General features: G+C 42.0%; 1 protein-coding gene across 1 annotated transcript in view; it reads right to left on the bottom strand.

Moving 5' to 3' along the window:
* The window catches only part of si:ch211-26b3.4 (connector enhancer of kinase suppressor of ras 2), a 438,839-nt gene that overhangs the window by 297,300 nt on the left and 128,314 nt on the right, over nucleotides 1–13,225 (bottom strand). The gene's annotated exons all lie outside the window — the stretch shown is intronic.

Raw genomic sequence — 13,225 nt, 5'->3', positions numbered from 1 at the left:
GTGCTATGATGTTCATGGATGATACTATGATCTGTACTGAGAGTACAGTGCAGGTTGAGGCAAACCTGGAGAGGTAGATAGATGCAAGACAGACTATTGTAAATATACGTGTGTGAGATAGATAGGAAGGAGCAGATATTAATGTGGTTGCAAGGACTAGAGATGTTGAAGGTGGATGAATTTAAATTCTTGAAGTCAACTTTTCAAACTAATGGTGGTCTACCACTAACTGTGGTAGACAGGTGAAGAAGAGCAAGGAAGCAGACAGGGGGGAGATCAGTGACCAGAGTGATTAGTGATGGAATGATATGTGCAATAGTGAAAGGGAATGTTCATACATTGTCAATAAGACCAACTATGCAATATAGCTTGGCACCTCCCAACAGGATGTGAAGATGCTGAAGATGCTGCAATTGTCCAGAGGAGTGACAAGGATATACAAGATCAGAAACAAACATGTCAGGCACTGTAGGACCAGTTGGAAACAAAATGAGACATGGTAGAGATGTGGCGGATAGCAACAATAAGATTCTGACGGTGGAGCGGCTCAGCAGGAAGAGAAAAGGCCAGGCCAAAAAGGAGGTTTATAGATGTCTAAGGGAGGACATACAGGTGATTGATGTGACAGAGGATGATCTAAGGGATAGGGTGAATTAGAGATAGATGATCTGCTGTGGTGACCCCTAAGGAACCAAGGGGAACCAAGAGATGAAGAAGAATATATGTAAGTTACAGGGATTGACTAACCAGGGCACAGAGGAGATCAACAGCTTCCAGGATGAGTTCTTGATGTCCTATTCTAGTAACTCCCAGCTCCTCCAACTCCTGGTGGGTGATGTGAAGCAGTTGTTCTCCTCCCATCTGCTCTCGCTCAAAACTCTTCACGTACTGTTGGAGACAGTCATCCAAACCTGAGGAAAACACCACAAAAACACAGTATACGTTGATTTTCTCTAATGAAGGTGTCTGTTTGTCAGCTTCATCAGCAAACCAGAAGGAAAAAACTTCTTCAGTAAATATTGTTTCATGTTAAGTCACATCAGGAGGTGACTATCAACCCTGTTGACCTGCGTTTATTTTAGTAGACATATTTCACAGTTTAATCAAACTGGTCTTTTTTTTTACATTTGAAACCAAAATGTAGACATATTGCATGATATGTAGACATATCATGCTTGTTATGTTCCCGCCAACCATTTTCAAACAAAAACAAATGGGATGTGCAAAGTGACATGTCAAAATGCACATAAGACACAATGTATTTAGGGAAATTGTTTTTCATTCCTTCTTCAGACCCCAGTTCAGCTGAATGTGAAACTCACAATGTCCACGCAGTCTGTCCATCTAGTGGACATTAGCTTGTTTGTTAGGGGACAGTGGCTGACATGTAATCACATCATGGGTTGGATGTCATTCAAAATCAGGCAGGGAGGGAGCTGACCACAGCCCACCAGTGACTGCATTCCTGCGGCTGTTTGCGGCACTCGCAGCCACCGTGTCAGTGCAACGCAAAGTTGGGGAACACATATTGTCACATGTGCTCCAACCACTCAAGTACAAGGTGCATGCATGTCTGCAAATAATGACGACATAGGGAAAATAAAAAACAAGATCACTTTTGGATGGCCCCCAGCCATCCAAAAGTGGTGGGAGCGCTGTTGTAAACAAGAGCTTCCAGCAGGGACAGAATGTTGAAAGAAAAATGATTATGATTAGAAAAGAGTTCATTTCATGGGTGCTCTCAGGATTTGTCTGTGCTGTTTCTTGCAGGGAGCAGCATGGTCAAACATTCTTGCTTATTCTTTAGGTCTTTTACCGCTTTTGATGCTTTCAAAAGCGATCGTGTTAAAAATCAATTTCAGCTCTTTAGTAACTGCAAATGTCCCATAGACAACACCGGAATTTATCGGTTATCGATTATCTGTAACTTCCGATACATTTTTGGGTGGTTTATCGGTTTATCTTTATCAAAGATAACTTTTCAGTTATCTTATTATCTGTTATCGAAGTTAATTTTTTGGTTATCTGTGCCCACCACTGCTTTTAGATATATACAAACACCCAGTTTGACCATCAGAGCTTAGTTCTGCAGCTTACTCGAGGTGAGAATAATTTAAACATAAAATGTGATGTTACTGCACTGCTGAAGTTTTAATGCTTGGCTAACGTTAGCTTAGTCTTTTAGCACAGTTGAGCTGAATGAACGCTTTCATTTGTAAATGGTTCAGTCTACTTTTATTTTTACCAAATGAAGCTACAGTTTTCTTTGTTGCTTCTGAGAGCACAAAAGCTCAACTTTAAATAACTTAGTTTTTTTGTTTTTTTTTTGGGCCATATTTTCCTCGAGGGATTTTTTTTGGGGGGGGGGGGTAACTGTTTAGTGTTCTTTACATTTTAAGATTTTTTTTTTTTTTTTTAATTTATCCCACAATGAAGGACATTTGCTGTGCAGACATCCAGAAGTGACCTTCCATGGTTCAATGTCCCGAGAGTCCAGCAAACCAGCACCTGCTTCTAAATAAAACAAAGGCTCTTTAAACAGCAACTTCTTCTTCTTCTTTGTCTTTCGGCTGTTCCCGTTAGGGGTTGCCACAGCAGATCAATCGTTTCCATCTCACCCTGTCCTCTGTATCTTCCTCTGTCACACCAACCACCTGCGTCCTCTCTCTCGCACATCTATGAACCCCTCTTTGGTCTCCCTCTTCTCCTCCTGCCTGGTGGCTCCATCCTCAGCATCCTTCTCCCTATATACCCTGGGTCCCTCCTCTGCACATGTCCAAACCATCTCAATCTCGCCTCTCTGACTTTGTCTCCAAACCGTCCCACCTGAGCTGTCCCTCTGATATGTTCATTCCTAATCTTGTCCATTCTTGTCACTCCCAAAGAGAATCTCAACATCTTCAGCTCTGCCACCTCCAGCTCTGCCTCCTGTCTTTTTGTTAGTGCCACTGTCTCTAAACCATACAACATAGCTGGTCTCACTACTGTTTTGTAAACTTTCCCCTTCACTCTTGCTGATATTCTTCGGTCACAAATCACTCCTGCCACCTTTCTCCACCCACTCCACCCTGCCTGCACTCTCTTCTTCACCTCTCTACCACACTCTCCATTACTTTGAACAGTTGACCACAAATATTTAAACTTATCTACTTTCACCACTTCTACGTTATTATTTTTTAAAAAGCTGTTTTATTTTATATTTTAACATTAAATGAATGGATCATTAAGCATGTTCATGAAGTCAAAAGACATTTTCACAGGTAGAAGCCCTGTCCCTATTGTGCACAATTTTAAAAAGCAGACTTTAGTCTGCAGTGATAATCCCCAAAAAGTTTAGCATACAACCACCCTCCTCCCTTTGTTATCTAAATAAGATGAGTGCCTGTGTGCTTTGTATAGCCTCCATATGTAACAATGTAACAACATATGGAGGCTGACACAGGTGTCAGCAGAGAAAAGCAGCCTATTGTTTGTTTGGAATGTGCCAATTAACACTTGAAGGCCCAGACAGTTTCACGTCAGCACCAACCTATTCCCTTTGTTATATAACTGAGCTGAGAGAGACAACCATAAATAGGGGACACCTTTCAGACAGACCAAACATTTTACAATTTCACAACCAATGCAATCAAGAAGGATCAGCGCTCAGGAGGCCTTAAGCCCCTTTCACACCGGGCCCACTTCAAGTTGCGTCGTGCAGAGTCATGACGACGCCACGTGAAGCAACCCAGTGCCAAGACAATGTAGCTCAATGCCAGAACAGCGCGAGGGACACAAAGGATAAAGCGAATCGGACACCAAAAATTAAACATGTTTAATTTTTTCTGCGTCCTGTGCTCGACGCAAAAATTAAGTGTTTTCAACGCAAATCAGGGCAATGCGACGGTACTCAACGTGACTGGAAGCCGCACCCTCACAATACAACATTAACCGATGCCAATTTAGGATTTCTACTGTGTTCCATTGTTCCCAAAGTATAAATCATGCAGGATTGTTTTTATACCATGTACACAATGCAGTGAAACTACACGCTCAAAAGAGCACAGAAAAAAAATGCTGATTGCAGCCTGACTGTTGCTGCAGCGACTCACTCTTCTCTCACAAGTATTTAAATAAAGTCCATAAAAGTCGTTCTCACAGACTGATTGCCAGATACAGGACATGTCCACATCCAGTAAAAAGTCCAGACATCTCCAGTCCACTCACGGATGATTCGTTCGCACGCACACATGTGAACTAAAAGAAAAAAAGGCTGGCTGTGCTCCTCGCTCTCCCCTCAAACTCTCTCATCACTATGTTAAAGGACAAAAAAGGACATAAGTCCTTAATTTGGAAAAGATCTCCATCGTCCGGCGGGAGAGAGGCTGTCAGAGAATATCATTTTGAAGTTGATGGAACGATTTATGGACCAGGGAAGGACTGTAACTATGGACAATTTCTTCATCTCTCTGTCTTTGGCTAACAGGCTTCTTCAACAAAAAACAACTCTGCTTGGCACCATCAACAAAAATCGCTGGGAGCTACCAGCAACTGCAAAGAAACCTCGGGCCGCCAGTTGTGCTCAACACAGGTGTTTACATCTGGAAGTGCCTTGCTGACAGTGTACGCAACAAAAAAGAAATCTGATTGATCTGAGTGGAAATGGTGGACACCTGAAAACAAAAACCAAACACTGTTGTTGATTACAACCTGTTGAACATGGCTGCCACAAATGCACAGGTTTTATCCACACAGCATGTACAGGATCCAAAGAAAGTCGTCAATTGTTCACGCTGCTCGGCGAGGAACTTCAAAACAGACATTTGCAGGAAAAAGCACTAGGCGCAGAGCGCAAACAGCAGCGTTGTGAGATAAGAGTTTCTCAGAAGAAAAAGACACAGTGTCAGGTGCGCATACTCTGCAATAATAACAGACACTGAACATTGTGTACACTGCCAAAAATATACCTATGGCAAATGTAGGAAAGACACGCCTTGGGAATGTGGAAACTGCTAGTTATGACAACTATATGCTAAATTTGTATGCTTTGTATAGTCTTTGTATAAAAATAAAAAACTTTCTTTGGGAGAAATACAATTTTGTTTTCTTCCTGAAATTGTACCTTCTGTTCTTCTGTTTGTTGTTATTGCAACAAACAGAAGGGTTTGTTGGGGGGGTGTACTAATCCCACTTCTATGACATTGTGAGCTTTGTAGAATAAATTGTCATTGAAATTGATGTTTAGCCTACAACCAAATTGCCATTCATGAAGGATTTTCATCAGAAATCCTCTTGCCCTTCTTAAAATGATAGGCAATTATTAAAATAAGTGGGTTTTTATGACAAATAGAAAACGTATTTCAGATCAAATTATAAAAATAGGGTAAATGTCGACATGTTCAAATCTTGGCTAAATAAAATATAAAATGAAAAATGGTTACTCTTAGTACATGAAATAAGATGATCTCAATGAAATTGATTGCAAAATTAATAATGCTAATAATGTTGCAGGGGCAGTGGAAACTAATGGTGGCAGACAAACTGAGAAGTGATCTCCAGGGTATCCGGACATTTGGCCGACACCCGTTTGGCCGATGGACATTTGGCCAATGGACATTTGGCCAGTGGACATTTGGCCAATGGACATTTGGCCAGTGGACATTTGGCCAATGGACATTTGGCCAAGGAGTACAGGGGGGACATTTGGCCAACAGACATGTAATTTGTGATATGAGGGTGATGTGAGAGTTGTTTCTCTTGTTATACAGCTTGGTGAGTGTGGCTTCCTTTTTTGCTATATTACATCTGGGTAAGTGGCTTCTCTTTTTGTTATACATCTGGGTGACAGTGTGAGGGGGGAATAATACATTCACCCATCTGGTGGGACACAAACATCCAACCATCTGGGTGCTCATAGATGGCATCCGGAAGGCAGATCTAGTTACAGCAACAATGATTATGGAGGCCCTTGAGGTCAGCCACCTGTGAAGAGTGTGCCCCGGGAGTACTGCCTACTCCAAGATAGACACCGCAGACTGTGTCAGGATCACCTGGCTGGCAGGAAGACTGTGGCTGAGTTTCTGCGTGGAGCTGGACACAACATCCGTTGGAAACCAGCCAACCGAGTGCATCAGGAGGACATTTAGTGACTTGTGGATCTAATGCAAATTCATATGACTTGAAATTGACATTTTTATCAAATGTGATATTGACATTATTGTGTGACATTGGCAGTATTTTTCACTTTTTATTGTTAACTAACAAATCAGCAGCAGCAAGGGCTGCTTTTGTAATGAAAAACATTGACCTTAGGGTATCAAATTTAACAATCAGCGGCACAAGCCCAGATTTCCTGTGTAAAAGTATTACATTTCAGAGGACAGAATCAGAATCGCCTTTATTGTCATTGTAATTTGCATTGCAATGGAATTTGAGTGAAACTCCAAAAAGGTGCTTTCCGTGGTGTGAGTAATTTTTAGCCAAATAAAAGATAATAAAATTTAACAATAAATTATACAGAGTATATGTACAACTAATAAACATAAGATAAAATAAAATAAAATGTGGACCAAGTAAAATGTAAAACGAGAATTATATACAACTGTGGAATCATACTGCACGGGAATATTGCACATGGTTTACAGATATTGCACAAGAAACTTGAACAGTGCAGATTAGAATGGTTTGTTGTTGTTCAGTGCAGTGATCGTTCTGGGGAGAAAGCTGTCCCTGAGTATGTTTGTCCTAGTTGATTGACTATACTTCCCATGATGCTGAGTGTTTCTTTCTCTTTTTGCTCTGTATGCACCACTCTGCATTTAATCATTAGTGATTGATCTCTGCTCCCTCCACAGCATGTCTTTTTCCTGGTTCTCTCCCTCAGCCCCAACCAGTCCCAGCAGAAGACTGCCCCTCCCTGAGCCTGGTTCTGCTGGAGGTTTCTTCCTGTTAAAAGGGAGTTTTTCCTTCCCACTGTCGCCAAGTGCTTGCTCACAGGGGGTCGTTTTGACCTTTGGGGTTTTTACGTAATTATTGTATGGCCTTGCCTTACAATATAAAGCGCCTTGGGGCAACTGTTTGTTGTGATTTGGCGCTATATAAATAAAATTGAATTGAATTGAATTGATCGGCGCAGACTTCAATGGACATGTTGGTGAAGGGAACAGAGGTGATGAAGAATTAATGGAGAGGTGATGGTGTAGTGGTTAAAGCATTGGGCTTGAGACCAGAGGATCCACAGTTCAAATCCCAGCCTGACCAGAAAATCACTAAGGGCCCTTGGTCAAGGTCCTTAATCCCCTAGTTGCTCCCGGTGTGTAGTGAGAGCCTTGTATGGCAGCACCCTCACATCGGGTGAATGTGAGGCATTATTTGTAAAGTGCTTTGGGTCTCTGATGCAGATGGAAATATAATATATAAATGCAGCCCAATTTACCATTTAATGCAGGGGGGCATCGAGGGCCGAGACACTACAGGTTTTCCATGCAACCATTCACCTCAGCAGGTGGGTTGCTGATGAGCTTCTCCTCTGAACATAAACACCTGGTTGTCAATGAAATCACCTGCTGAGGTGACTGGTTGCACGGAAACCTGCAGTGTCTCGGCCCTTTATGGCACATGATTGCCCACCCCTGATTTAATGGGTAGATATGGTATCAAGTACGGAATGTGGAAGGACAGATAGTTGTTGATTTTGCCAAAAGGATGGAAATGGCTGTGGTGAATACCTACTTTAAGAAAAGGGAGGAGCACAGGGTAACATATAAGAGTGGAGGAAGGTGCACACAGGTGGACTACATTCTGTGTAGGAGATGAAAGCTAAAGGAAATCAGAGACTGTAAGGTGGTGACAGAGACGTCTAGCTAGACAGCATAGGATGGTGCTTTGTAGGATGACTTTAGAGGTAAAGAAGAAGAGAGTGGAGAACTCTACAAGGATCAGATGATGGAAGCTGAAGGAGGAAGACTGTTGTGTGAAATACAGTGAGCAGGTGAGAGAAGCAGTGGGTGGAGGGGAAGCAATGGGGAAGCATACTTGTCAACTGGAAAAGTACTGCAGATGTGTTGAGAGAGACAGCTAGGAAGGTACTTGGTGTGACATCTGGAAAGTGGAAGGAAGGCAAGGAGACTTGGTGTTGGAACGAAGATGTTCAGGTAAGTATAAGGTGAAAGAGGTTGGCAAAAAGAATCGGGATAGTCAGAGAGATGAAGAAAGTTGGATACAAGAAGATGCTGCGTAAGGCAAAAAGAGAAGTGGAAAAAGCTAAGGAATAGGCACACCTGTACAACAAGTTGAATAATAAGGAAGGAGAAAAGGACTTATACCAATTGGCCAAAAGGACAGAGCTGAAAAGGATGTGAAGCGAGTTAGAATGGTAAAAAATGGAGATGGTAATGTGCTGACAAGTGAGGAGAGTGTGTCAAGATTTTGAGGAGCTGATGAATGAAGAAATGAGTCCAGTGAGGTATTGGCATCAATTTGATCACCTCACACTTAGCTTAGGTCCGTGTGTTATACATCATACGGATAAAGTGAGGAACCTTGGATTAATTTTTGATCCTACGTTGTCCTTTGATCTCCACATTAGAGACATTAGGAGGACTGCTTACTTCCATTTGCAAAATATAGCGAAGATTCGTCCCATCCTGTCTATGGCTGATGCTGAGACTTGATTCATGCATTTGTCTCTTCTAGATTGGACTATTGTAATGCTCTATTTTCTGGCTTACCGCAGTCCAGGATTAGGGGTCTTCAACTGGTTCAAAACGCTGCTGCCAGACTTTTGACACAAAGCAGAAAGTTTGACCACATTACGCCCATTTTGGCGTCCCTGCACTGGCTTCCTGTTCCTGCAAGATCGGATTTAAAGTACTGTTATTAGTTTATAAAATTGTTCGGACTTGCACCTCCCTATCTGGCTGACCTGGTAAGCCCCTATATGTACCAGCTCGGGCCCTGCGTTTCAGGGTGCAGGACTTCTGTGTGTTCCCAGGGTGAATAAAAGTCTGCCGGTCACAGAGCTTTCTCCTATCGTGCCCCAGCTCTGTGGAACGATCAGCCGGCACACATTCGCAGTTGGACACTGTGGAGACTTTTAAATCACATTTAAAGACTCATTTGTTTCCCTGTTTTATCATTAGTGTTATGATGTGTTTTTATTCTTGTATTCTTTTATGGTTGTCTTTCTTTTATAGTCATTTTATTGTGTTTTAAATTTTTAATTGTTTTTTATGTTGTGTGAAGCGCCTTGAGATGATTTTATCGTGAATTGGCGTATAAATTATAAATTTGATTTTGATTTGATTTGAGTTACATTTTGTGTTTGTGGATTTAGAGAAAGCTTATGACAGGTTGCCAAGAGAGTTGTGGTATTGTATGAGGAAGGCTGGAGTGGCACTGCACTCACACTCAGTGTTTTCTAATTGTTTGAGCAATGTTCATGTGAAGTTCACATAATTAATGTATGACAGAGATTTTGAACAATTCAAAATTTTATTTGCACACTTGCACAAAGCTGCATAGTTTACAACGGTTTACAATGAGTTTACTCTCTGGCACGACAGATTGCGGACCAGTGCATGGATTAAATATGTGCAAGTGTCAAGGCACCTTTAATCTATGCCATTGGCATGCATGTCTTTTAACAAGTAACAATGACCTTAGTGGCAACAAATCTTCACAAGTAAATTGACAGACCTGTCATTATTTCAATATTTACTTTATGTTATGGTCATTTTGCATATTAAAAGAGACTAACATGTCCCAAAATAGGAGCTTCACTAGTCCTCACCTCTATCTCCACAAGGTTCTGTGCTAGGACCAATTTTATTCACTTTATACATGCTTCCCTTAGGCAGTATTATTAGACGGTATTGCTTAAATTTTCATTGTTACGCAGATGATACCCAGCTTTATCTATCCATGAAGCCAGAGGACACACACCAATTAGCTAAACTGCAGGATTGTCTTACAGACATAAAGACATGGATGACCTCTCATTTCCTGCTTTTAAACTCAGATAAAACTGAAGTTATTGTACTTGGCCCCACAAATCTTAGAAACATGGTGTCTAACCAGATCCTTACTCTGGATGGCATTACCCTGACCTCTAGTAATACTGTGAGAATCTTGGAGTCATTTTTGATCAGGATATGTCATTCAAAGCGCATATTAAACAAATATGTAGGACTGCTTTTTTGCATTTACGCAATATCTCTAAAATCAGAAAGGTCTTGTCTCAGAGTGATGCTGAAAAACTAATTCATGCATTTATTTCCTCTAGGCTGGACTATTGTAATTCATTATTATCAGGTTGTCCTAAAAGTTCCCTAAAAAGCCTTCAGTTAATTCAAAATGCTGCAGCTAGAGTACTGACAGGGACTAGAAGGAGAGAGCATATCTCACCCATATTGGCCTCTCTTCATTGGCTTCCTGTTAATTCTAGAATAGAATTTAAAATTCGTCTTCTTACTTATAAGGTTTTGAATAATCAGGTCCCATCTTATCTTAGGGACCTCGTAGTACCATATCACCCCAATAGAGCGCTTCGCTCTCAGACTGCAGGCTTACTTGTAGTTCCTAGGGTTTGTAAGAGTAGAATGGGAGGCAGAGCCTTCAGCTTTCAGGCTCCTCTCCTGTGGAACCAGCTCCAATTCAGATCAGGGAGACAGACACCCTCTCTACTTTTAAGATTAGGCTTAAAACTTTCCTTTTTGCTAAAGCTTATAGTTAGGGCTGGATCAGGTGACCCTGAACCATCCCTTAGTTATGCTGCTATAGACGTAGACTGCTGGGGGGTTCCCATGATGCATTGTTTCTTTCTCTTTTTGCTCTGTATGCACCACTCTGCATTTAATCATTAGTGATCGATCTCTACTCCCCTCCACAGCATGTCTTTTTCCTGGTTCTTCCCTCAGCCCCAACCAGTCCCAGCAGAAGACTGCCCCTCCCTGAGCCTGGTTCTGCTGGAGGTTTCTTCCTGTTAAAAGGGAGTTTTTCCTTCCCACTGTAGCCAAGTGCTTGCTCACAGGGGGTCGTTTTGACCGTTGGGGTTTTACATAATTATTGTATGGCCTTGCCTTACAATATAAAGCACCTTGGGGCAACTGTTTGTTGTGATTTGGCGCTATAAAAAAATTGATTGATTGATTGATTGATATCTGTCTGCACCCAAACTTGCACAACTGAAAAGGCAGTCACTTTTATGGACTTACTTTCAGCAATTTTCTGCACCCTATCTATTAATCCTACGAAGGTTGAGGTAATCGCAGAGGAAAAGTTACTGCACACTCTGAGTGCAACTTAGCATAGATGCCAGTGGCAAAACTTTGTTGTACAGACATATGAAATAAAAAAGAAGTAAAAAAAAACAAAGGAGTTTCTACATTTACATCAAGACCGAAAGAAAGTTCAGTCAGTGAGTGAGGGCCACAGAAGCTCTCTGCTTTGCCACAGCCACACCAAAATCTTGGAAAAGCTGAGCCAATGGAAGCAGGATTTGTCTTTACGACAGATTATGCTGCTGATGATAGTGAATTCAGTGTCAGCAGGTATGAGCTGGTGCTGTGTCCAACTGTTACCGAGGGAATGTAGATGATGAAGTGCAGGAGGTCATGTGAGATTTGTTTTCCCCCTGTGACTGTAAAAAGACACAGGTCTAGTTTGATTCATCTAGTCTTTCTGGTATAAAACAATGTGTATGCATGAGTGTGTGTGTGTGGGGGGGGGGGGGGGGGTCAGGACATATGGCGATTGTTGCTTTGGGACACTCATTCCCCTGCTGGAACATTTGAATGAGAAGAGTGGTGCTGATTAGTGCACACAAGCATCTACATGCACACACACACACACACACACACACACACACAACACAAAAAACAGCTCCAACTAATCCAGCCATGTGTGCCTGAGAGATAAGGTGTATCCAGCATATTCTTTCTACATGGTCTCTCGCTCTCCCTCTCTCTCTTTTCTCTCTGGGAGAGAATCACCAAATTCACTACTGAGCAGGGCCAATGCAGATACACTCATCGGTGACTGAGGTGGTGCACACAAAGCTGGGCACAAGTGACATGATTTTATTATATTATTATTATTATTATGCATTTTCTTAAGTCAATATCACCTGGTCAGGGAAATAAACCATATCTTGAACAACATTTTGAAAGCGTTATAGATGTCTGTGGCTGTGACTGGAGAGAATGTGCATGGTGCGTGTTTCATCTGAAATATGGTAGCACAGTCTCATTTGAACCCCTGTGTGATATCGCGGGATTTGACCACTTCCGGGGACAGCCTGCCGTTGTACAACATAAACACTGTGTCACTTCTAACGGAAAAATGGTGTACTGTTTTGTTTTTGGCTGCAATCTCCGAAGCAGTCACGAAAAGTGCAGTTTTTTTTCGGTTTCCAGTGGAGAAGGAAAGACAAGGCAAATGGGAGAGGTCGTGTCAGTAAGCGTTAATTAGCCCACACAGTTAGCCAGAGTAGCTGCATGTGTTTGAGCTCCGGGTCATAAACAAACCATAAGACATGTCCGCTTTCCACAGCATCGTCCCTTTTTCTTTGCATTTTCAAATTGTTTGGCGTGTAATTTCCCAAAAACTCAGAGAAAGTGCTGTGTTTCTGATGGGCATATACAAGGGATGTCCCCGAATGTAGGATTTTTCCATCATATGCTTCACATTTTAAAACTTTAGTGCCCACCCTCAAACAACACTGCGCTGCCCAACTGTGCTACATCATGGTCGAGTGGAAGAAGGAAGGACTTTGCTACAGGAAGAAAGGTAAAATCTTCAATGATATGAAAATGTTCAAATGCATCAAACTGACACTGTCTGTGAAATTTATGAATTTATTGTGCTACACAAAATGGTGCCCATAGTTATGCAATCTGTTGTGTGTTGGGGGGTTTGGCTGGATGTTTTTGTGTTGTTTTCTTTTCTCTGCTCTCCAGGTGGTATGCAAACTGGTTTTTGTCTGTGGAGAAGGTGCTGGCAGAAGAATCCTTCACCCTCATCAACATTATTGGCTGCACTTGTGGAGGATGTCCACGTGCAGGCCTAATGACTCGCAGCACCTGTGGATGATGCTCACGTGCAGACTTAAGGACTTTCAGCTGAAGCAGATAATTAGATGGCGTTCTGCATTTAAGCCATGAGTGGTTCAAGCAGAACTACCGGGAACTCAACCTTGTGATGTTCGTTTGTGAGACGCTGAGGACCGCGCCAGGGTTTGACACATCGT

The sequence above is a fragment of the Thalassophryne amazonica genome, chromosome 11 (genome assembly GCF_902500255.1).
Source record: "Thalassophryne amazonica chromosome 11, fThaAma1.1, whole genome shotgun sequence".
Classification (NCBI taxonomy): domain Eukaryota; kingdom Metazoa; phylum Chordata; class Actinopteri; order Batrachoidiformes; family Batrachoididae; genus Thalassophryne; species Thalassophryne amazonica.
This window is presented reverse-complemented; position numbering and strand designations above follow the sequence as displayed.